Here is a 26465-nt window from a genome sequence, read left to right on the forward strand (position 1 = left end):
TTAAAGAGTTGTTGGCTATAGTTCAGTGTACCTCCAGGGAGGAGTAAAGGCATTGAATGGGCCAGCAATAGAAATCTCAACAGGGCTGTCATCTTAGCTGCAGCGATGTGGCCCATTCATGAAAGACCTGTGCCATGCCAAGCCTGAAAGTCATATTTCAGTTGGCAGACCAGTCTATCTTAATTAGCCTTAGCCATTTTATGAGCAGTGGGGCAATATTTATCCCTAAGTAGCATATGATATCTTTCGGCCATGGGAGCAGGAGCTTCAAGCATAGCCTCCATTGTGTTACCAAAGGGATAGTCTAGCCCAGCAGCTGGGATTTATGGTTATTTATTTTAATGACTGAGACCTCAATAAATGGTAAAGTTCGGAAAGTGCTACTGGGAGGTATACCTCATGGTCAGATAAGGTCAGTAAGACCTCATCACTGTAAAGAATTAGATTGTACTCTGTTTGATTCCACAACCTGTAAAGACTTAGGGGCCGATTATGATCGCCACTGAGGAGGAGGGAACGTCCGCATGGGCTGCGGCGTTCCCTCCTGTGCGATTAGGATGTGACCGCCACCCTGGCGGTCACATCCTCTATTGTTAACATTGCGGCAGTTGCGGCTTCAAGCTGCAACCGCAGCAATGTTAAAAATGCAGGCATTGCATTTGTATGTAGAAAGTGGCAGGGCCCGCACGGTGCCTGCCTCTTCCTGCATACAAATGCAGGGGGGTACCGCACCCCCTACCCCCTTCACCTAGGGGGCCCGCAATGGGCCCCTGCAGTGAAGTTCTGTATGCTTTTCCACGGCGGAAAACCCCGCCGTGGAAAAGCATATCTTGGCTGACATCCTAATATGGCTGGCGGTGTCTGGAAGACACCGCCACCATATTAGAGATTTTCCGCCGCGGTTGTAAGCCAATCGCGGCGGAAAAGCTGCAGATGGAAACCAGGACCCACCAGCCATCCTAATGTGGCAGTGGGTCTTTGGTGGATCCGCTGCGGTTTTTCCGCATCCTCTGGGCCGGCAGAAGCCACCGCCGGCCCGGAGAATGCGGAAAAACCGCAATCGTAATAGGCCCCTTAGTTTGTGTTCTGTTTGACCCACCGTCACTTTCGTAATCTCTATTTTTCTCCTGATTGCTATAGAAAGGGACTCCTTACCTAATGCACACACAAGGTGGTATAGTCAACATTCCTCTCTGTACCTCCTTCTATCAGTAAAGGGGTGGTCAACGAGTCATTCACTATAAGCCTCGTTGAGGGATATTTGTAGTGGCTAAAGGCCCAAGAGATACATTTAGGGTTCAGTCCCATCTTCCAAATTACTGCTCTTAATAATGGCCAGTAGCCCGGTCAAATGCCTTCTTGATGGTGCTGGAGCAGAAATGTTTTAATTTAATTAGTTCAACCCATAACTTACAAGAGTGGATTTCAATTCCACTCTGTGTTATTCTCCAGCCAAATTGATCTTTGCCACCTTTTGAGACTAGAGCATAAACTGGAAAAATCTCAATATACATCATCAATGTAGTTATTTAGTTCAGTCAATGATGAAAGTTTTGAATGATATGAAAACCTTTAAATATCGATAAGAGTTTAGTATATTGTTCTTTGTCTCTTGATTCAAACTAGTAAATCAGATACATCTGTTTACAGAAATATCAAGAAAATCATGGTTAGAGTCAATCAAGAAAATAACAGCATGTTCCAGAAAGGAAATTAAGTCCCCAGTCTACTCTAGTGTATCCTAACCTACCAGAATCCATAAAGAGTCCTTTTGGCCAAGAGCAAGATTTTAAGGAACATTGAAATAGAGTCAGATTGTAGTCGAACTCCTCATGAAGAGTAGTTATAGAAACTCATCCAAGTCTCTTTTCTTTAACAGCACCAAACCAGAGTCACAGGAACAACTGTTCAAATTAGGATAAGAAAATAATCACAGCAGTAGCCGTATCATCTGAAGAAAAATATACACCTACGCAGTAGTAGGCAACATAAATTACAACACTTATTTCAAGCAACATTTTCTTGCTCTATCAACGTTCACCTATCCCTTGCCTGCTCGCCCATCTTTATCAATGAGGTTGAGGATCTGATTAGTTTTGACTGCGTATATGCAGTCTGACTGGTCTGACTCAACAAGTGATTGCATGTGCCCTCCCAAGCAATGAGCTAGACACCAGTTAGCAGTTGGCACCAAAATTAAACAGTGATATTTGGTGGTAAGAGGAGCAAATTTGCAGGTCCTTACCTGGTTTAGGTAGGATTGTAATGACCACCTCCTGCATTGTAGTATTGACCTCCCCGTTTTACCCACCGCTTTGAACACTTTCATCAGAACCTGTGCTTTCTCTTGACAAAAGGTTTTGCAGAAGAGGGTTGAGTACACTTTAGGACCCAGAGATTTCTGAAGTTTAATTCTCAAAATAGCTGATGCAATGTCCTTCACTTCGGTGAGATTTCTCAAAGCCCGCGCCTGGGGATCCGAAATCTTTGGCAGGGGGTGTTATATCAAGTTCTCGGCTGCATAGGCAGACATTTCTGAACTACTCTTCAGTCTCACTCTCCTTAATAATAAATGCCCCAGTCTCTGACCGAATGCAGTGTGTGTGAGCTATTGCTGTTCACATTCAGAATTTACAAGAAAGGATAATAACAGCTTTATTTCCATCCTTGTAATATTTCTGCTCTAGGCTAAGGAGTGAGTATTCAGCCCTGTCTGTGTCTAAGATCTTTAGTTGTGAATACTCCACTTGTAGTGCGTGCTATGTTTCAGAAGCACCAGTTTTATTTATTCAACTTACCAAATTTCCTAAGTTGATCCTCCAGCTTGGTGCACTTGACTGCTCATTCCTTATTCTTGGACACTGCTAGGGCCAAGAAGAAAGGGCTCCCTGGATAGTAACCTTGGAGTTTGCCATAACATGTGTGGACTAACCCTGTCTGTTTCATGTTCTCTAAGAAATTGTGAAATAGAGACTCCATCATCAGTCCTGTTCTGATTGCTAAAGATGAGAGAATCTCTCAGATTTGGGCTGCTGAGGGAAGTGCAAAGAGGCCAGAAGCAGCACATGGTCAGACAATGCTGATGTTCATATCGCTAGCTCTTTTAGAAGGTTTAAGGCTGTAGAGGTACCCAGGAAGTAATCAAGCTATGTATGAGCTTCTTAAAAGTTTGTGTAGTCTCATTTGTGGGAGTGTGTCTGCCCCCTTATATTAAATCATCCCTCCTCCTGGAGCCAGGCCCTTCCCTCCCTTCTTTCCAATGGGATTTTACCCATCTGTATTTCTCTTTGTGTAAACCTGTTCCTGTATGTTATTCACCACTACATTGTGGTCCTCCCAGTGATGATCTTGTGCTCGGGTGATTGCAGAATATGCATTATTTCTGTTTTCAGGAATTGTTCTTGATTATTGTTAGGAGTGTGAGAGGATGCTTCTGAGAACTTGTGACCGTAGAAGAACAGACTCCAAGCCAGCACCCTCCCACTAATATCCATGACAATGTTACTTACACTCCAAGTAAATGTGTGTACCACACCTGGTTTTTTCTTTGGTCTGAGGAGAAGTAGTGCTGGGGAACCATTTGGAGAGCATTCTATACCAACATTTGGTAAGTAAGTGAGTTTCTTATGTGAGGCATATGTGATTGCCAGAATCTCTGAGTAGTGACACCACTTCCCCACTCTTGGCTGGGCCCCTGCCATTAAAACCCACTATTTTGAGGGTAGCCATGGTGATGGTGTGAAGTATCTTGTGTGCACGGAAATGGCATTGCACTATGAATTCCCCCCCCACCCGCGCACCAGACTTATCTTAGTTAGTGAGCATTCAATTGTGAAGACAAAGTGGAAGGGCCACTGGCCTCCTCCCCCAGATTCTCAAATCTCCACAAATTAAAAACAATCATAACAAAACTGCTTGTGTCCCTCCTGAGTTTTGGAGACATAATGGCCAATTGGCCAAAGTCCTTGATCTCCAAACTCAGTGTGGAATTGTTTGTCGCCACCAGTTATATAGAAACAGTGTCCCCTTACCCCAGTTCGGCCTGGCCATTTTTCATTCTCTTTGAGCTATCCCACACTTGCCCATGTCGGCGTACAGAGCAGTCCTCTCATTTTGCTGTCTTTTGAATGTCCTAATGGTCACTAGTTTCTTTTATCTTTTCTAATACTTCTTCCATTCAGCTGCTTTGGCATCTATTGGGGTAATTTTTGCTGCTTTTATCCTTCTCCCTTGACCAGCTTTCGGTAGTCAAGAGTCAACTAACGGGGCTGTGTGTCATCGTTGAGCTTGTTGTCCAACGCTAGGATTCGGCAGGTATTGGTCAGTGATTGCTTCTGCTAGAGGGTGCCTTCTCAGGGGAAGATTTGTCTGAATGGGTCTCCCTATCTGTAACAGATGCCTTTGGTTTTTGAGAATTCAGTAATTGGGCGGAATTCATGTCTTTTCTGCAAAGTGACAATTGATAGTTCATGGTATAGCTTTAACACATGTCCCTCAAACTATATCTTCCCTAAGTTCTTCGCAGCTTCCATGATGTTCTACTTCTGGCATTACTGGGGTAGGCAAGTCAGAATGTCATATCCTTGGGTAGGGCGAGAGGCGACCTGATGCGTGCAGTCCAGGATAATGTCTCTGTGTTCTATGATTGGCAGTATCTGCTTAAAAAGTCTCTTAAGATAGCCTTCTATCAGGCACATGCACCAAGCGATTTTGGAATCGCAAACGGTGCAAATCACAAAAATCGGCCGTTTGCGATTCCAAAATCACTTATTGGGATGCATAATTTATTTTTCATGTATCGCAAATTAAGAATTCGCATTTTTTTGCGAATTCTCAAATTGCGATAGCATTTAAGAAATCGCAAAATTTGCGATTTCTTAAATGCTATGCATGATTAATTTTATTTTGCGAATTCGCAATTTTGTAGGGAAAAATTACCATGAAGTGCACCTTCATGGTAATTTTGCGAAAAGTTTAACAAAAGCAAATAAATGCATATTTGACACTTACATGTTACACACACATGCCCTTGGGACATGTGTGTGAGTAAAATGTACTTACGTGACATTCCAGGGGTGCAGGGGGGGTCCTTTGGACCCCCCTTGCACCCTTGAAATTGCATTCTCATTTTGCGATTCCTTAATTGCGAATTCGCAAAATGAAAATGCCTTCCCATTGATTCCTATGGGCCTCTAGGCCCAGAGGAATCAATGTAAAGCGATTCCTTATTTGCGAATCGCAATTAAGGAATCGCAAATAAGGTATAATAAGAAATCGCTAATACTTTTGCGATTTCTTGATGCATTGCTGTTTGCGATTCCTTAATTGCGATTCCTTAATTTTCGCAAATAAGGAATCGCAAACGGCACCAATGATGCATGTACCTGTATGTCATCTCATTCCACTGACTGGGGATGCCTTTTAATTCAGATAATCTCTATATGGGAGTTTTCCATGTAGGCCTGAAAATCCTCTGTGCGAGGGCGAGAAGTATTTACGTCATAAATTCTGTTTATACCTCTCTAGCGTCAAACTGCCATTTCAACTCGTAACCCCTGTCGACATTCTCCTGCATATCCTATTTCGGTTATTATATATGTGATCTCAGTTCCTCTTTCAACGTTTAAAAGTCCTCTAATAAGCCCTAAAAGGAATGCCCATGTCAGCGGAGCCTCTGCTGAGGATGTTGGTTGGCCTATGTGGAGGTGTCTCTGCTTGGGAGAGCGATGAAGTGTGTGCCGGAGTGTGATCTAAAGCCTTTGGATTTGGATAGCATATCTTTAATATAATAATTAAGTCTTGTCTTCCTTTACTGGACGCCACGGCTATTGGAGTGGGTTCATGAACAAAGGGAGTACTAGTTATTATTGCACTCTGTGGATATCTCTGCCTGGGGAGAGCAGGGCGGCCTGTGCCTGAACGTCCAGTTTAGAGCATTGGGATTTAGATGGCATATCTTTAATTTAATAATCCATTCTTTCCTCCTTTTTCTCGGTGCTATGCTAGGCGGAGGGGGTTCCTTTGCATGAGGAAGTACTAGGTATTATTACACTGGATCATTCAGGACATCCTCACTGAGGTGTCCTTCGACAGGGAAACTCTATTGGGCCTCCATCCCCTAAGGAATTTCAGGTCCGCAAACCTCTATTCTTTGAACAGGTGGTAATGAATGGTGGAGTACTCAAGCCTCAATCCTGCACTGCATATGTGCTGACCAGTTGCTACTGATGCTTGTTGATGGATTATTGTCATAAAGGATGTGTCCTTGTCACTGAATACCTCCATTCTAGTTCATGTGGCCCCTGGGTCACCAGGCCGCTCTGGCCCACAGCCATCCTGCACTGACTTCTCTGTGCTTTTTCCTCATGCCATGGGGCGCTTAGTTCAAGCATGGCCGGGGTAGCAGAATACACAGGGAAGAGTGTCTTCACTATGGCTGCCCTCCCTACCACTTTAGGAATGCCGTGGGGTGCCTGGGTGCTCAGCCCCATGAGTTTGTCGGCGTTCCTCTCAGCTCTGTTGCTCCAGGTCAGAATCTGACCAGAGCTGCCACCCCATGCTATTACATAGCTGCATTAGATGTGGCCATCTTCACATTTGCTGATGTAGGCTTCCTCAGCTTTCCCTCTGTGATGTCACTCACTGGGGACCTATCAGGGTGGTCCACTGCAGCAGTACTCATGTTGGAGTGTCTTGAACTATTTGATTCCCCTCCTCATTATCACATCCCCCTCCTTCTCTATCCCGGTATGTTCCCAGAAGCCTGCCCACCCCTGTCAGTCGTGTGCCTTTCCATAGAGGGGTGGCCATTGTAGATCTCTCCTTCCAACCCAGGGCTTTTGTAGATTCATCCCAGTTCTTTAGGGTCATCTTGGTTGGTTTGGGTAGAAGCTTCCCCTTCTTGTGTCCGATTTATATAGTGAACATTGGTCCCCAACCCCATTGCCTCTTTCTCAACCCTATATGTCGGTTCGTCATATGGACAGTGTCCCCAATCATTGATAATGTGCAGCTGTGTGGCTCTGTGGTATGCTCGCATGTCAGGCAGCGCTAGGCCCCTATTTTGAAAAGACCTATAAAGCGTCAACAGGGCTATTCTCGATGTGCCCTCATCCCAGAGCAGCGTTCAAAGCATTTAGTCTAGCCTGGTAAAATATTTACCTGGAATGAAAAAGGAAGTGTTTTTTAGTATGTTGAGCAGCTTGTGTTGGGTAATCATTTTGTAGAGGGCTGCTTTGCCTATTGATGTTAGGGACATTTTGTGCCACCTTTCTCCATCTGCTTGGAAGTCTCTTAGGATACAACCTAAGTTAAGTTCCAGCAAGTGCTCTGCATTTGTCGTAATCTCTATGCACAAGTATCTGAAGCCGGTCCTGGTCAGTGAGACATCACCTGTCACTGACTGCAGGCCGTCCTAGTCTCCCAGCTGTTAAAGAATTGATTTCTCCCAGATTTTGCATTACACGGAGTATGATACAAACATCTTAGATATCGATAATACCACTGGATCGACAACTTTCGGTCCTCTACATATACCAGCGTGTCATCGAGTGTTTAGAGAAAGGTTTTCTGGAGCATCTGTTATCTTGGGGAACCTATTATCTCCTCTCTACGGTGCACCCAGCATGCCAGCGGTTCCAAGCACAGTGCGAACAGCAGGGGCGACAGTGGGAATCCCTGTGTCATGCTTCTGCCTAGTGCTAATGTCTTTGAGACCACCCCATTCATTTGCACTGCTACAGTAGACTCTTTGTAGAGAAGGGCCATCCACTGACAAACCTGGGCCCGAAGCCAAACTGTCTCAGGGTTACGAGCAGGTACTGGCAGTCTATAAAGTTGAATGGTTTTTCAGTATCTAAGGACAGTATCGCTCTATGTTAACCTTCAGTCTTGATCCTGTCCAGCCATAGCTGCAGCTACCCAAGGGTTCGGCATATCACCGTTCTAGGCATAAAGCACGTTTGATCGGAATGTATTAGATCAGAGATCACCCTGACCAGACCAGTCACCAGAATCTTGGCCAGACTCTTGCTCTCGGTATTCAGCAAGGAAATACGTCTATATGAAGAACATGGATTTACAAGTTTCTCTTCTTTAGGGATAACCATTATAATTGTCTGATGGAGATCTGGTGTCAAATTCCTGTCATCTAGCGCTGTCCCGCATAGGTTAAGTAGGTGGGGGACGAGGAGGGAGGCCAGTCACTTATAAAGCTCTACAAGGAGACCATTAGCCCCAGGCATTTTCTCACATTGCATCGTCTGTACTGGCTCCCCTATCTCCTTAACCATTAGGTCCACTTCCAAGTCCTCTCTACTGGTTGTGTCTAGGTCAGAAACCGGTGCCTCCCCAGGAAGGCCCAAAATGGTGGTCCATGTGGTTCTAGCGGGCCACATAGAGTGCCTGGTAATACTCTACAAATGCCTGAGAGTTATCGTTATCAGTGCGAGTGATATCCCTCGTGTCAGTCCACTCTTTGGCCACCCACTGCACATCCTTCTCCCTTGTTCCCAGCCACGCCATGACAAGACATCTTTAAGTTTCTTGAAAATGTCAAATATACGCTCTTGCAGAAGTTTTTTTTATTGAGTGTGAGTGCACACCTCCCCTGGCAAAGGCTTCCTAGTTGCCAGCAGGACACCGGTTCACACAGAAAAGATTTAGCCAAGGCACATTTTCTGCACAAACCAGTCTTCTGCTTGTATGTCGAGGTGTGTACTCGCTTAAAAAAGGCATGCTGGTTACCAGCAAGCTTCATTTCCCTCTGTAATCATATTTACATTTTCACAGGGCCTTAGTCACAAATGTAAATTTACACCTTTGTGCAAGTTTACTCTTTTTTACTATTCACAAACTGTGATATTATAGTCCTTTTACATTTACAGAAACTCCTCAGTCATGGCAGAGAAAACTGCACATAAAAAGATAGTTTACCTTCGTGAATCAGGCCCATAGAATGATATGAATTTTTGCAAAAAAGAAAATTTAATAAGTTTCACACTCAGTTGTATATTCCATCGTCAGCAACTTTGCCACTAGCTTACATCTTTTCCCCCAATAACTTTTATCACACATATGTATTGGATTAGTTGCAACAATCACCCTTTTTCTTTAATTAAATCATGTTTTTTTAATATCTATACATTTTTTAACTTTTATTATCTCAAATTCTGAAACTTAATGAAGAAAACATTGACCTGTTGAATAATGTGGTGAGAAGAGACGATAATACACCTGTTTGTTAAAAATATATCAAAGTGCTAGTAGTGCTAAAAACAAATTCTATAATCAAGCTAATGTGATGAGAGCTATGAAACTGTTAAAAAATGCTAATGGAAGAGTTTCCTGAACATCTTTAGCATAACACATGAAATGCCGCTGGATTATGGCACATTTTTGACAAATTATAAACTTTGCTACTAAAAAAGGCAAAGCAAATCATTTTATCAACCGTTTGCTTAAAAATAGGCTACTTAGATACACGTTCTTGAAAAATCTTTTTTTTGAGAAATTTGTGTTAATCATCTACTCGAACCATCTGTGCATAAAATTAAAATGTTATTAACAGGAGTTGACAAGTTGTGTAATTCATAAGCTCATTTAGTTTTTCATTGGTTCATCATATAACCGAGTTCTCTTTCACAGAGACACGTACATTTTCAAAAGACTAGAAAGAAAGGACTGCGAGGTAGCGGTGTACTCAGCCACTGAAGGATGGTGATATTTGACTTAGATTGGAGACGGAAGATTAAAAACGTGTTTGAAATAGAGACTGCTTGTGAGGTAACGCAGAATCAGACAGGTTTATCAGTACATTCTATGGGCCAATATCTTTGGAAAACCTTTGTTATTTGAACAGTGTGCTGTCAGTTGTTTATTAGTTTGATGAACTCTCCATCACTGCAAATGACAGCAAAATGTACTTTCTCATGGTCTGTGTTATGTTTTAATAAGTTATTAACCCCTTCGCTGCGGCGGCAATTCTGCCGCAGCGCTAGGGGGGGAGGGGCCGAGCGGCGCTCGCATGCTCGTGACGGAGGCGCTCCGTCACGAGCCGTGGTTGAGCTGTGCTCGTGACGGAGCGGTTCCGTCATGGCCCCGCCCGCTCAATAGAATGCGCCGCTCGGCGGCAGGGCCATGACGGAACCGCTCCGTCATGAGCACAGCTCAGCCGATGCTCATGACGGAGCGGCTCCGTCATGAGCATGAGAGGGGTTAAGTGTGCCTGTTCTACCTAAAAAAGGTACACCTGATATATTTACTTTATTGTTTTGTAAAGCAATTTATTAATCTCCACTTCTTTGCTTTGTTCCTTGGTGGAGGGTAATACCTCTGGATGCCAAAGATGTGGTTGGGATCTTGGGACTTAAGATATTGGTGGAGTGCTTTGGTTTCTTAAGCATGGGCTTGATGGGGCTCGCAATATTTCCTGATAAATGATGATGTGCTCTGTCACATCGGACCAGTAGCCAAATCTTTTTATGAGCAGGTAGGAATCTGTTTCTTAAATCATTGGGATTCACTTGAGAACCAGAAACTGGTCCAGATTGCATGTCATCTTTTTGTATTTTTCATTGCATCTAGAATGTGCGTGTCTTAAAAAAAGGTTTCTGGGAAATGCGTAAATTGTCGATGATTACTTTTTATTTTATTTCATTTATACATTTCTGAAGTGGGTATCCCATAATGGTGTCTTTTGATCCTTTGCTCTTTAACCACATTGCTGCGGCGGTTATTTTTCCGCTGTGCGGCTTTTTTCCAAAAGCCGCGTTAGATGACGAGCTCAGCTCGTCATCCGCACACGGCCACCGTGGCTGATGACGAGCTGAGCTTGTCATCAGCAGCGAAGGCGTTAAAGAGAATTTTATGTCTTCAAGGTGGAGGTGATCAGTGTTTGCATCTTTAGATATTGATACCATGCACCATGTTGACAGTTTCTGTATATTTTGGATCTGAGATTTGGGAAGACCTGTGTACATGATGTCCCAGTAACTGAGCCTAACAGCGGTCACAGACCTGAATACTTCACTCACTGGTCTGACTTCAGTAGTGCAGTGTATTTCTTAATTGTCCAGATAATGGATCACACACATGGCCACCACATTGCTTTGAATGATGAAGGATAGCTCAATGTTGAAATGTATTCCAAACTTCTGGCCTTCTCGATGGGATGTGGGTGCCATCCAGGATCAGAAGCCCAGAAAAAGTGAGAAAATATTACTCCGTTTCCAACATCAGAATTTCAGTTTTCAAACTATTGAGGAACATCCAAACTTCCCTTTAGCCGGGGATAAATGTTCTAGGTCCTTTGAAATGTTTTGGCTACCAGAGTGATACAGAGGCATGTGTTGGTATTGTCTTCATACCTCTGTGATAGAAGGTGCATAGATTTTATGACCTGAACTGGAGGGGTCATGTACACAATGAACAGCTTAAGTGTTCTGTATCAGTTGTGATGTGGCACTTTAAGTAAAGGGGAAACGTTCCATCCCGTGGACTCAGGTTCAAGAAATGCCCTTCTCAGTCTTGAAGCAGAGATCATAGCATGCATTGGCAAGTGGTTCAGAGGCGTGTAGTTTGTCAGTTGGCCCTTTTAACAACATCAGGATTTTCATGTGGAAGTCAGTCAAAGGAGTCTCAGGCCCGTAGGTTTGAGGTCAGCATTTACCCTCACCACTCACACGCTTTCAGACCTGTTTGAATAGAGTGGGCCGGTGAAACTAGAAAGTGAAAAAACAACATTATATCATTATTCATGTTTAGAATGTGTTGTATATAAATAAGGGAGGCATCTTACATTGTCAGTTTGTAGCATTATGAGTGATGGTACAGAGCAGTGGCGGCTCCTCCGCTAAGGCAGAGGAGCATCGCCCCACTGCTCGTTGAGCAGTGCAAAAGAAAATGATAGTGACAAGAAGTTATCATTTTAGTTTGAGTTGCGGGACTTCGACTCCAACCAGGACGGGCAGGGTGGGGCTAGGCTCCTCACCATCAGAGGGAGCAGGAGTTGTTTGCTCTCCCTCTTTAAGTGCGCATGACGGCCTGGTCGCCCCCATGGGGCTGTCCAAACGGTCATGCGCACTTGGCATGTTCTGCACTGGGCTGGTTTGCACAGCCTAGTGGAGAGCACGCCCAGCCTCCCAGTTACTGCCTGAGCGGGCGTCTTGGCCGCTCAGACCAATCATGACGACGCTGCTCCTGCAGAGTCGTGATTGGCTGGTAGAGTCCAGGAGACTGAGTGCTTCAGGTGATCTGCGAGGACCGGGGAGAGTTGTGCTGCTGCGATGAAGAAGGTGTGTTCATTTTTTATTTTTATATCATACCTTTCCTACCCGTTCCCCCTACCACCCCCATACCGAGGCTGTGCCACTGGTACAGAGGAGGTCTAGTGTCCTGGTTGCACACTGTGGAAACTGGATCATGCTCTCCTTTTCCCCGTCTAATCACACAGTTTCATCTGTGACCAAGCATTTTCATTCCATGTGCCTCAGAATTGTATACTGAATATGACATGACATAGCATCCTAATATCGAAGACAGAATATTGGGGGACACAATATCAAAAGGACAGTGCATATAGGAAAGCGTAGATTTATTATTCCTAACTCCTCATCTAAGTTCCTTGAAGATATATGTACCATGGAAGAACATTTATGTGGAGTGAGGTATAGAAAATCTAGACTTACATAGGAGCAAACACTTTATTTTTGATATTCTGTCCTCAATATTGTGTCCCATCGATATTGTCGACTCGATATTCAGTGGGCACACCATGCCTCAGCATCTTTATCTGCCAGAAAAGAGGAATATCCAGTAACAGAACTGTGCAAAAATAAAAAATAAAAATGCTTTGCTTTGAGCATTGTTCACAAACTTTGCATTTTGCGAGATTGTTACATATGTGGCTTTGCACAATTTCAGCATCTAGGGGACGTTTGCCACAAACAAGCTTAAGGAGAGAGTTGTCAATGAAATAGTTTCTGTAGAAACGTTCTCCTGTAAATGGGATGTAGGCTTTTTCTCATAGAAAACCATGTGTAGCAGTTGCTAAAGCTGCCTTTTAAAAAAAACTGTTGCTGGTATTTTATTTTCAGCCTCTGGGTGTCGTTAGAGAGAAACATGTTGTGCACTTCATAGGCAAGCAAGAAACATGACGTAATGATACCTCACATGAATGTCTATTGGGGTTTTTGCTATCTTTAAGGACGTGAGAGTAGGTTACTACAGGATGTTATTATGCTAAAAAACAGTCTTGAGTGTCATATTTCCAGAAAGTTGAAAATACAAAGCTCAAAGCACACTTATGGCCTGCCAGCTTCACTTATGACGTGTCACTATTTTTCATATTCTTTTCTTGTTTGGGTGAAGGGTCGATTCCACATAATATATAGATTTTTTAGTTGCACTATCATTGATGCAATCCGGCTGGGTACACACTATCTTGGACTACATTTTGCATTTCACTAATTGCAATACCAACGTTGCATCACTAATCAGAATAGCAAAAGCGTTCCCATATAACCAAATGCAATGTTTTGCTGAAATGATACCTATATCTATCTAAAAGCATACGGTAGAACAAGCTACATTATGTATGTATAGATTTCGTAGTATTTGACTGCAACAGATATTATGCCATTGTGCAACAGTGGTAGCTAACAGTCAACCTTTGCCCTAGATAAGCTGAAGTCATTGCATCCACAAGCACCCTACATCTAATCTGGATGAGACACAAATCCCTGTGTGAAGGTGAATTTAGATACCAAGTTAATACAGATGTAGAAACATGCAGATGATAAGGTAATTATATGCAGAGGCCCAGGAATCTTAATAGTCCATGACTTGAGCTTTAAATAAGTACACAAAAGAGTAGAAGTGCAGATATTGGACAACTAATGCACACTCAATCAATCAATCAATCATTTGTAAAGCGTACTACATACCCGCGAGGGTCTCAAGGCGCTGGGGGCCGCTACTGATCGAACAGCCAGGTCTTGAGTATCTCCTGAAGGTGAGCAGGTCTTGGGTCTGTCGTAGGCTCAGTGGGAGGGTGTTCCATGTCTTGGCGGCAAGGTGGGAGAAGGATCTCCCACTGGTGGTTGTTCTTCAGATGCGCGGGACGGTGGCGAGTGAGAGGTCGGCGGAGCATAGCTGGCGGTTGAGGGTGTAGAAGGAGAGCCGGCTGTTGAGGTAGGCTGGGCCAGTCTTGTGGAGTGCTTTGTGTGCGTGGGTGAGGAGCTTGAAGGATATCCACTTGTTGACGGGGAGCCATTGCAGGTTTCTCGGGTGGGGGGTGATGTGGCCGGGGTGTGGTACGTCGAGGCTCAGATTTCCTTGAGGCAGTCAGTTATATTTTAAGCTAGTATCAGGAAAAAGTATTTGGGAGGGTATCATGTTTTGATGAACCCAAATCATTGGTGACATAGTTTTCTCCTACAACATAGGTGTGAAGGAACAAACATTAAATGTTGCAATCATGACATTCATTTTATTGAGCTTTATTTTAGAAACGCAAGCACCATTTATTGGAAAAATAACTAAATACAGTTACAAAAGTATTATTATTTCCATTGCCCACTCTACAGTCTTTTTAATCACATCAACTATAACTTAAATTAGAACATTGGAATGTTGGGAGCTCCATTGAAAACAATGGAGTGCTCCGGGCTTATAATGGCTGGTATAAGCCTGGAGCTCCAACATTCCAATGTTTCTTTCTTCACTGCTCAGGCTGTTAACAAAGGCTTCAGGGAGCCTGAGGGGATTCCAATCCCCTCATGCGCCATTAAAGCTTTGTTTTATTTGTTAGAACATTCTGCCCTCCAGTGGCAGAATGTTCTAATAGCCTTATAGCCCTTCGTAGCTGGGCTATACCGGCTATTAAAGTCCCTCTCCCTTGTTAAAGGCACTCGCCTTCGGCTCGGGCCTTTAACGCGGGAGAGGGCCTTTAATAGCCGGGCTATAAGGCTATAATAAGGACTTTTTAACACATTTTAATCTGTTTGTATCATACTATTTATATGTCATGTATATGCAATGGTTTTAATTAAACAAGCATAAAAAAATTACTCACTTAGTCACTCCACAGTGCATTATCATATGGCAATTGAACCTACACAAGTTATGTTTCCAAAGATGAAATCAAAACACTTAAGTAGGGTAAGGGGCATTTTATTACATGAAAGTGCACTCCAGAATAAGAATATGTAACAATACTATTTAAAAAAAAATTACCCTTTCTGAAGCTGGGTGTATAAACATTGTCTAAATATACTTGCTAAGTAAATCATCAAGCATGCAGTGTGGAGTAACTTCATGTTTAGAAATGAAATATTAGGTGATGTAAATGGAAGGAAGAGCATTGGTAAATCTTACGCTTTAGAGTTATTGAAAGCATTCATGTATTGCAAGGTAACACCCTCTCCTCATGTGAGCCTACTGATGATGACATTTCAACATTTTCTTGCTGTTTCCAATGTTTATTGGGACTTTCAAATGTTGAGTGCTCCATTGATGAGTATCAAGTTGCTCGGGCTAATAATGGCTAGTGTAAACTTCTATTCCAACTTTCCACGGTTTGTCTTTCTGTTTCTTAATTGAAAAAAATTCTACCCTCAGTGTGTGGGATGTTCTAATAATGTTATATCCCTTCTACTTTGGGCTATACTGGTTGTTAACAACCCTCTCCCGTATTATAGGCCTTCTCCTGCAGCTCAGACCTATAACTGGGGTTCAGGGTATTGAACAATCGCCATTGCCCTAGGCAACGACATATAAGTCTATGTTGATATACCATTCAACATGCTCCTGTAGAGAACAACATTTAGACCAGATAATAAACTAGGGGGCATATGTATGAACAAGCCCTTTTGCGATTCCTTAATAGCGATTTTAGCGAATTGCTATTAAGGAATCGCAAAATGCTATGTAAGTAGGAATCACAATAATAATTGTGATTCCTTAATATTCCTTAATTGCGAATCGCGATTCACAATTATGGAATACCTTCCCATTCATTCCTATGGTCGTAGAGGCCCATAGTAATGAATGGGAAGACATTCTCAAATTGCGATTACCAATTAGATAATTAGAAAATCGTAAATTGAGAATGCAATTTCAAAGTTGCAAGGGTGTCATAAGGACACCCTGATGCACCCCTGAAATGAGCATGTGTGCACTTGTGCCGAACATTCATGCCCTAAGGGTATGTATGTGTGACACATGGCACTTTGAAAGAAGCAAAAAAATTTTTTTTTAAATAATTTGCAAATTACCACCAACTCTCAGTTGGTGGTAATTTGCTATTTCTTATGCCAAATTCGCACAACTTAGGTGCTTTCTACATCGTATTTAAGGAATCGCACATTTCGATTCCTTAAATGCAATCGCAAAATAAAGAATCACTCATTTTGCGGTTCTATAATTTGCGATGCCCTTTTGGGGTGATGGATCCCAAAAGGCCTTTTCCTATTGGCAAACGGGCGATTCTGAGAATCGGCCCATTTTAGAATGGGAAAAAGGCTTGATACATATGCCCCTTGGTCCTATCTTGGGAAATAGCAATGGGGGTTTAACAGAGGAGGTCAAGCTGTTCTCCACCATGCTTGCAGAGCTGACATATCGAATAATGCTTGTGTGGTACTTTTACCCAGGCATAATTTAACACAAACAAGATGGAAGTTCCGGCTGCCATCAGTATTAGTGATTATGAGCAATGCCATGCAGCAGAGGTGAAAAATAAGACTCATAAAGCTACTGTGGCAGAATAGAAGGAAGAGTCTGATATATTCATATCAAAATCTGCAATTACTATGCTGTGACTCCAAGTAAGAAGCAACTTTGATTCTTTAGCCCACTTCTAAGCTGGAGAAGACAGTTACTCTGATCCAACTGCTCTGTGCCTCCTCTAGTCTCCGAAGGGAGAGGACTCCTTGAGAGGCAAGACAGACGTCTGTCTAAGATACAGATATTTTCTGCACTGCCGCCTTTATTAAATATTGACTTTCTGTTTCATTATTAAATTTTGATTCCAGAACATCCGTTTGTAGCTGATTTTTTAATCTCTTTCTTCTTCATTTGGAGCTGCACATTAAGTTGTCAAGGGGTTATCGGGGGCAGCGTTTAAAGCCCAGGCTCCATGGGAGGAAAGGAAGAGATGGAGACTGGACTCAACAACTGCAACTAGCTTTACGACGTGGCTTTAAAAAAGACATCTGGAATATTGGCAGGAGCGAAGGGAAGAAGTGTGAAGCCACACTACTTATAAGAGTGAACCAATGCGAGCACGTTATTTAAATACATCTTCGCAAGTGTTATTAAATATAAAATCCTACAAAATTCCTCAAGTAACATATTTTGGGAGCTCCAATGGGAAAATCAAGAGCAGCTACTTTTTAGGGCTCGCCTAGTGGTGCAGCGCATGCGCTGCTCGCTTTGGCAAGACCTAGAGACCTATTGTTGTCGGTTTGGTGGGCGAAGGGGGACAGGACATGTGCACGCATACAGACACATCTCTTTTGCTGAGGAGATGTGCAGGCATACAGACATGCGTTGTTTACGTGTACGGCGTCTCTTTTGCTGAGGAGATGTGCACTTGTACAGCGTCTGTTTTGCTGTGCCATTCTAGTCTCTCTCTCCCTTCTTGGGCCGCGGGCGCACTTTCGGATGTCTGGTTTTAGACAAAGTTTAGTAACTCCCAGTGGAACTGAATCATTCACTGCTTGGAAGTTTGACCGGCAGATTTGTTTCCTGCATCTAAGTAAAGGTAAAAGATTCTGCGTCTTTTCCCAATGTGCCTCCTTGGGTAGAGTCCTGCTGTTGCTCCGATCCTCAGCAGATCTTCACCGCCGCGGATCCGGTGGAGCGATGCAGGTCGGGATCTCCACATGGGCACTCTTGTTCCACCTCAATACCACTCGCCGGGCCGCTGCAGCCCCTGGTCGTGCCTCCTTGGTCTCTCCTATCAGTCAACGGTACCCCCCTCCCCCACACAGCGAGAAAGCGTCAACTAAAATACTGCATGGTCAGCAACAGTTGGTGCGTCAGCAGGGCACTGCAGCATGGGAGCTTCACTGGAGGGTAGCCTCTAGTCCGGCGGGTTCGGGCGATCCCGGCCTCAGGCTCACCCGTGGCCCCTGTCACTGGCCTCTGAGGCCTTGCCGAAATGTTCTCTCCCTCTAAAGAATTTAGCACAGCAGGTACTGGTCTACCCCAAAGCTCTGGGTTGTAGGTCTGCCTAGGTTCTTTGCACGTACATATCAGACCTCTAGATGTGGTTTGGGCCATTTTTTATTGTGGTTAAAAGTGAATTCGAGCTGCCTCTATGGGAGCCTCAAGAACAAGCAGTGGTCTTGGTGGATGTCGCGGACAAGCCCCCCACCCTTCCTCTACCTTGGAAGCATTGGAGACTTGCTGTTGTAGAGGCATGTTCTGTCATTATCTTTCGTTGATATCTCTTCAGTGTGCTGTTACTGTTACTTTGGGGTTGTACACACCTTTAACGATTGTACACTAAGTCAGTGCGTGTCTGGATACTGCCCATTTATGTGTAATAGGACATTTTACCTTACAGCCATAAACTAAAACTTCAGTCTGAATAAGTACAATTTAGTAGCTCGTACTGTGTCAGCAAACACCACAAAGCTATCTTTTTTGGATTATAAAGTGCTAAAAGGGAACTCTACGGTTCCTTCCACCCCAAGTCTGTATAAGGGTTTAAGGACCGTATACTAACTGGGTCTGTGTTTGAATACTGTCCGCTGGCAGCGCTATATGTGTAGTGGGAACATTTCACTTCACAGGCAGTACTAAGGTGTTCTTCGCCCTTATAACTGTGAATGTGCTGTATCAGCTAGTGTAGTGAGATCGTGCCCAAAGAGGTGTGCTGGCTTGCTGTTTTTTTGTTTTGTTTTGCACTTTCATATAGCGCGGACTCCCCTCAAAAAACAGTGGCAACCTTTACAAGAGAACTAATTACATTGCACAAGAACACATTGCATTTTGGGAGCTGCGGGGACATTAACTAATTTGCCCACAATCACAGTATATTGAGCTAAAGTCCTAACTTGTAACTGGGTTTTTAGCTTTCCACTCGCAGCTCTGGGCATTACGCCACATTCTTGTGCTTTAGGGACATTGCCACTTGTCATGTTGTACTTATAATAAGTTTGCACGGTACTATTATAAATAAGACTACTGTGCCCCAATGTTTTTGTAATACGCCATAGTAATGCAACGCTTCACATGTTGGTGTGGAAAGGGGGGGTGGGGGGGTCTAGAGACACAGTGAGGAACAGCATGTTATAGAGTATCCAGAAGTGTATCTTGGGTGGAATTGTCCCTTTCGTTCCTTAGTATGCGACAGGCTGAACACTTTACTTTAGTGCAATAGCAACAAAGCTGCATGTTTTGGATAAATAGTGGTGCAATGTTTTATAACTGATGTTTTATAATCGACAACTTATGGCACGTTTTTGCAATTAAGTTTTACCTCGGTGATGCGATGTTTTAAAATATGGCACTCACTGCGTTGTTGCAATCAGGAAATACAGCACTCATGGCGTTGTTGCACTGAGTGCATTTTTTGGGGAAACAGTAGTGCGATTTTATATAATACAGCACTTATGGCGCGTTTTTACAATTATATTTTACATTGGTGGTGCCATGTTTTACAATACAACACTCACAGCGTTGTTGTAATAAAAAGAGACGGCACTCATGGCAAATACATTCAGTACACAACAAACAAACACATTCTGCACAATTCTATAACAATGCCAAAAACTAATGCGTGACCTGTTGCATTACAAATGCTTGTTCCTTTTGTTGTGAGCATTCTAAATGTCCAGAAATTTCTAAACGTGGGAGAGGCTGCAGACTGAGAAGCACATTTAGGTCAAGATGGATGCCAACTCAGAGTTAAAGGAGGGCGAGCTGCAATTGTGGAATGGATTCAATGCAAGAGCTGGTATATTTCTGTACTGGAGGGAGTGCTGGATTTTTATTCATGTTCCCATTCTAGTCCTATAAGTGTAACTCTGTCCATCAGTATGTTTCAAATAGAATAGGGGTTTATATGGATAGAGGCAACATTTTATGTCAATAATAATGCCAATAAGTGCGATTGTCAGACATTAATATATATATATATGCTTTTTTGAATGAGGCCTAGCAGGCAGGGGTGCCCTCCCCGGAACCAGGCCACAGAGCTGGGCACCCGGGGCACTGTGCATGGGCAGCCATTGGAGACCACAGACTGCCACGCACAACCCACAGCCAGGTGCCCCAGGGCATTCCAGAGGCGCACTGGTTGCCAGCTTGCACCCCGCTGGCGGCATACCTCTATGACAGGACCAGGGTGTGGAAGGGATCCTGAGATGGGCAATCGGGCCGATCTGACCTTGTGAGGGGATGAAGGGAGCAAAGCTACCCTGTGACAGCCCAGCTACGCCCTGGGACGATTGAGCAACCCACAGACAGGGCCAGCCCTGAGGGGAACCCGGGTCCACAAAGTGCATTCAAAGTGTTGATCGATGTGTCCTGCCATTCGCACTAATTCTCACAGTCGCTGCTTTCTTTATGAATGCACAAGCCAAGTGATCCAAAGTGAAAAGTCAGAGGCAACTTTCGAAAAATGTTCGCCCACCTGTGGGTGGCTGAGAGGTGTGAGGAAGGCGACGCCATCCTGCCATCTGCCACCCATGCAGTGAGATGGCCCGGCGCCTCATTAGTCGGTGTCCACGATTCGGAGCTTGTTACCAGGCACTCTACCCAGGAGTCCCCGTAAGGGTGAGAGGGGCTCCCGGGGCAAAGGAAGCAAGCAGTCCCAGCTCTACGGGTCCCTCTCGGAGGACTAAGAGGGACAGCATGGGTCTTCAAACCCTCAGTCTGTCCCAAAGGGACAGGGATGAACTGGCTATCTGACAACGAGGGAGGGTCGTCCCACATGCACGTCAGTCATCTGCCACCAGGCTAGACCCCCTGCATCGTTAAAAGTCCCCAGCTTGGCATAAAGTAGCCTTGTCCTCTAAATTGTAAAATTAGTTTAGGCTGAATATTGATATTGAGACTATGGGTCTAGTGGATTTCTGGCACTGTGAACATCTTATTTTTTCATTTGAGAGGGGTCTGTAACTTTGTCAGAATGATTCATTCTTATTTGAGAGGTCAGTGAAAATGCTCTTCCTCCCTCGAAGCTCCACCATTAAGTGAGGCCTTCTCCCGAGCCCCTGCACTCTTGAGTGTTGGTGCTCAAGGCCCTCCTCCACCCGCAGGTTTCACTTGCGCCTTATCCCTGGTGGTCCAGTGCACCTCAGTCTCCATTCTCTTGCTCTGCTTTTTCTCTCCTTTTTTACTCGTTTTTTTCCTCACTTCTATCTCTCCCCTTCACTCTTCTTCTGGGTCTTAACCTCCATTTTCTGTCATTTTCCCCTCATTTCAAGCTCCCCCTTCACTCTCCTGTGTCATCTGTGGCTTTCCTCCACACTTTGTTGCACTTTTGCTGCCTTATTTGCACTTTTCTCTATTTTTTTGCCTTTTTCCTTTTGCTTTTTTAGCCTGTTTTTCCCCGCCGCTGCTGCCCCCACAGTCCCTCCTCCCCAGTGCGACCGGCCCAATCCAGCTCCCCTCCCCGCTCTCGCCTCCCAGCTGTCTAGCCCTCACCACCCCTACTTAATGGCGGCTGCAGGGGTGCCAAAGGCAAGCCCGTCTGCGCCCGTCCGCGACCTGACTGCGACCAGCGCCAGTAACCCTGGATCTCTAAATCATGAACGCTACGACCCAGCAGCACTCCACACTCTCAACCCAGGCCGCAACAACAACTGCAAGCTAGCATCACCCGCCGACACCCAGGGACCCTTCAGCTGTCACCACTGCCGGCACACCTGCAGCACTGCCAAGACCACTAACCCAGCGCAATCCGCCCGCAAGAACACAACCAAGCTGAAGACCCTCCAATGCATCCTCCTCAACGTCTGATCCCTCCTCAAACATGCCACTGAAATCTGGGCCCTCCTCGACAGCACTACCCCGGACGTAGCATTCTTTACCAAAATCTGGACCAACATGACCTCAGGACCGGACATCGCCATTGTCATTCCCCAAGGATACAAGATCTCCAGGAAGGACCGCCCCACCCGCCCTGGAGGAGGAATCGCCATCGTCCACAAATCCACCCTCCACCTGAGCACACACCCCGATGAGCCCACAGACCTGATGGTACACCTTCACTTCAATATACTGGCCAGCCCTACCTCCACCCTCCATAGAACCCTCATCTACAGACCCCCTGGACCCCGCGGACTTTTCGCCAACTCCATCATGGACATCATCTCTCTGCATGCCATCGCGTCCACCAACTACACCTTACTAGGAGACCTCAACTTCCACCTCGACAACCTACTGGACCCCAGCACCACATCCCTCCTGGACAACCTCCACAACATTGGACTCCGCCAGATCGTGACAAAGGAGAAACAGCAGCCCTCATCCTCCTCGACCTCTCAGCGGCGTTCAACAGAGTCTCTCACCGCACCCTAATACGCAGACTCCACGAATCAGGGATCCAAGACCATGCCCTTGACTGGATCCGCTCCTTCCTCTCTGGCAGAAGGCAGCTGGTCAGACTCCCCTCTTTCCTCTCAGGCCCTACACCTTCCACCTGCGGAGTCCCCCAGGGGTCCTCCCTCAGCCCTACGCTCTTCAACATCTACATGGCTCCGCTCGCCCCCATCATCAGAACCTACAGACTCAACATTGTGTCATACGCAGGCGACACCAAACTCATCCTCTCCCTATCCAACGAACCCAAGACAGCCAGACACAACTTTCAAGAAGGCATCGAAGCCATCTCCAAATGGATGAAAAACAGCTGCCTACAAATAAACACAAACAAAACGGAAGCACTCATCATGGCCCAAACCCAGATGCCTGGAATGACACCTTGTGGCCGCTTGCCCTCGGAAGCCCGCCCACCCCCACGGACCACGCACGCACGCAACCTGGTATTCATCCTGGACTCAGAGCTAAAAATGGACCACCAGATCAACTCCGTCTCGTCCTCCTGGTTCCACACCCTCCGCCTGCTATGAAAGACCTTCAAAGGGATCCCCCTCGAACACAGAAAGACCGTCACTCACGCCCTGGTCACCAGCCTGAATAAACAACTACCTCACCGCAAGCTACAAAACATCCAAAACGCCGGCTGCAAGACTGGTCCTCAACCTGCAAAGCCACTGACACATCTCCCTGCACCTGCGCACACTCCACTGGCTCCTCATCGAAGCTAGAGTCAACTTCAAGAGGTTAACCTACGCTCACAAGGCCCTCCACGACACCCGACCAGCATACCTGAATAGCCGACTCAAATTCCACGCACCCCAAAAGACCCTACGATCAGCGCAGCCGTGGTCCCCCGCACCAGAAAGACCAGATCGGGAGACCGCTCCTTCTCCTTCCGCGCAGCCAGTGCCTGGAACGACCACCTCAGACAGATAACATCGCTCCCCATCTTCGCAAGAAAGCTCAAAATCTGGCTCTTCGAGAGACCCCCTTCTTGATGGACTGGAACCTGCGAACCCCTCCCTCACCCCCGGCGCCTTGAGACCAAACAGGTGAGTAGTCGCGCTTACAAACACCTGATTTGATTTGACTTTTTGTTGCTCTTTAAAATGACATTTTTATCATACAGGGATTTTGAAACTGTCTTATTGAGATTTACGGTTCCTGTGGATTGATAAACTTCATAAATGAGTGAACTACGCACAATGGCGATACACTTGATGGTGGGAGTGATATCAAAGAGAGAGGGACCGACCACAACACATGCTATGGTAAACTTTGCACAAATGTTTTGATATATTAATTCTCTATGAATTATTGCATCAAATCTATGGATTTTTATAGGCATAACCCCCCAAAAAATATGTGCAGACTTAACTGGTGTAGATCAAATTATCTGCTATTTCTGAAGTCACTCGCTGCTTGTTAAATGATCATAAAAAAATAGAATGAAGAAAATCACCCTAAATTTGGCAAACAAATTCACGAAATAAAGACCATTTTACAGTTTGTTACAGTCAAAAGACTAGGCTCACATTCAAATTGGAAAACAAAGATAAGCAGAATGTTTGTATTAATCTAAAATGATATTAATTTATAAGTGTATATAAATAACTTGATTCTCACCATTTCATTTTTTATGTGTCCCCTTGTGCTTGCTGTCTGTATTTAATTATGTCTGGTTTTATTCACTTGATATTAGATATTGGTATATTGATCAAGGAACGTGGTATGTAGCACATTACCCTTAGGTATGCTTTTCTGCATTTTGCTATTCAATAAAAAAATAGGAATGAGCCCAACCCCAAAACACTCTGACCAAAAGTGGAATGCTAAAATCCCATCTATTTATAGGTGGTGTGTGTGCCATCCCACTGCAGATCTTGTAGTGCTCAACCCCAACAGTAAAAAAGCATTTACAGTGCAATAGGTCTCGCATTTGTGAGAGTTAGAGATATTGGTGTTGTAAATGATGATGTCGTTTACCCATGCGTTTTGGTTTATAGTGGATGTATGTGGTGTGGAGTGTAATTATGTGGGATGGATTGGAATTGTTAGTTGTGGATTGTGTGTAATGGAATTGTGTGGTGTGGAGTGGGTGTGTGGAGTGGAATTATGTGGCACAATGTGCAGTGGAATTATGTGGAAAGTAATTATGTGGTATTGAATGTGCTGGAATTATCTTGAGTGGGATTGTGTGTCATGGAGTGTAATTATGTGGAATTGTATTTTGTGTTGTGGAGTGGTATATAGTGGAGATAAAATTTATGGTGTGGTGTTGATTTTGGGGCATGATGTGGAATTATGTGGTGTGGATTGGATGTACGCGGTATGTTGTGTAATTGAAGAAAACAGCAGGTCTGGGAGCACACCGCTGACCTATCAAGCAAGGGTCGCCCCTGGCATTCTGGGTAATACAGTCTCTGGTAGTTTGCCTCGTAGTGGTGTTATCGAGTGTTCCGCCAAGGTTGGCGCAAATGTGCTGATCTCTAGACACCGGTGTTTCAGGTTCATTAACCTTCGTCAGTAGAGATTACAGACTAGTTTTAGGGGTTTGCTGGACAGGTTGCCAAAATCATCTCAGGTCTGGTACCGCTCACTGGCGCGCAGGGCATCAACCACGAGCTCGTCAGCTCCATGACTCACGGGAGTCCATTTGAAGAAAACAGCAGGTCTGGGAGCACACCGCTGACCTATGTTGTGTAATTGGTTTGAGTTGAAATCTGTGGATTGTTGTCAAATTATATGGTGTGGAATGAAAATGTGTAGAGTTGAACTGTGGGGAGTGGAAGAATGGAGGGGTGACTGCGAAGGGGGAAGCAACATGGAGAAATGGAGTGTGGGAGAGGAAGGCAGCCACCCATGTAAAAAAAAAAACAGTACTTTAGCAAAACAGCACTTCAATCAAGGCGCGAGCGAACAGACATCAATTAAATGTAATCAATCTATGCTTGTTCCCTGTGCCAGAGAAAGGAACGGAAGTGACGCATGGCCTCTGCTGTCCGTTTAGGATGCAGCAAAGTAGACTGACAAAGACTCCAACAAATGGGTAAGCAATGGGCGGGTTGGAAGCCCTATCTGCAAGAACGCATATTCATGCACTGTTACAGGCTCGACCCTAAAAAAAATATAAAAATAAATGCACCCATAAGTAAAAACCTTCCAACTGAATATGAATATCCAAGCAATCAATTATATTTTCCCAAAACGACATAACTTTAATTTTCCTCCAATACCCACTGACAAAGGGAAGCTCACAATAACCCAAAAATAAACAATATGGAGCTTCCAAACCCTGGAGGGAGCTTTCAAGATTGCAGCATTCACATTTGAAAGTGGTCTGTAACGTCAGGTAGAAAACTAATCAGGAAAAGACCTGACTTGCACAATAATATGACCAAACCTGCAAAACAGAGATTTAAGAACAGCTGTGCAGTCCATTCAACTAAAGCGTGTAAACAAAAAGCACCCTTAACGTTAATTTTTTTTCTCCCAAAATTGAATGTATCTACTTAAAGAAAAATATTCCGAAAATGTATAGATAGACATAATAGGACTGCATTGTTGAAATCTATCATATTCGCAGGCTTACCCAAAATAATACAGAAAAAAAGAATAACGTGACTGCATAATTGAGATGTTACGTTTACTCCCTCTGATACATTTGTAACGGTGGGGTCCTTGATCTTCCGATGATGTACAGACACTCTAGGCATCGTGGTTGCATAATACACAGCCCTCAAGGTTGACACTATGAGAGCAACACATTCCGTTTACCCCTATCTTGCTTATTGTTGTGATGTGGACGTGTCTCTCAAGAGACCTTCATTTAGACTGTCCAACTCTGTTGTGTTTATAACTAATACTAGTAATAAAGTAACATCGATAAATCATTAAGGCTAATGGAA

General features: G+C 44.5%; 1 protein-coding gene and 1 pseudogene across 3 annotated transcripts in view; one reads left to right on the forward strand and one right to left on the reverse strand.

Annotated features, from left to right (window-relative positions):
• LOC147732397 (neurotrimin-like) overlaps positions 1 to 26465 on the forward strand; it is a 1175542-nt gene that overhangs the window by 595947 nt on the left and 553130 nt on the right. The window lies entirely within an intron of this gene.
• On the reverse strand, positions 20465 to 20614 carry LOC147732398 (5.8S ribosomal RNA; annotated as a pseudogene).

Source organism: Lissotriton vulgaris, chromosome 2_1, assembly GCF_964263255.1.
Source record: "Lissotriton vulgaris chromosome 2_1, aLisVul1.2, whole genome shotgun sequence".
Classification (NCBI taxonomy): Eukaryota; Metazoa; Chordata; class Amphibia; order Caudata; family Salamandridae; genus Lissotriton; species Lissotriton vulgaris.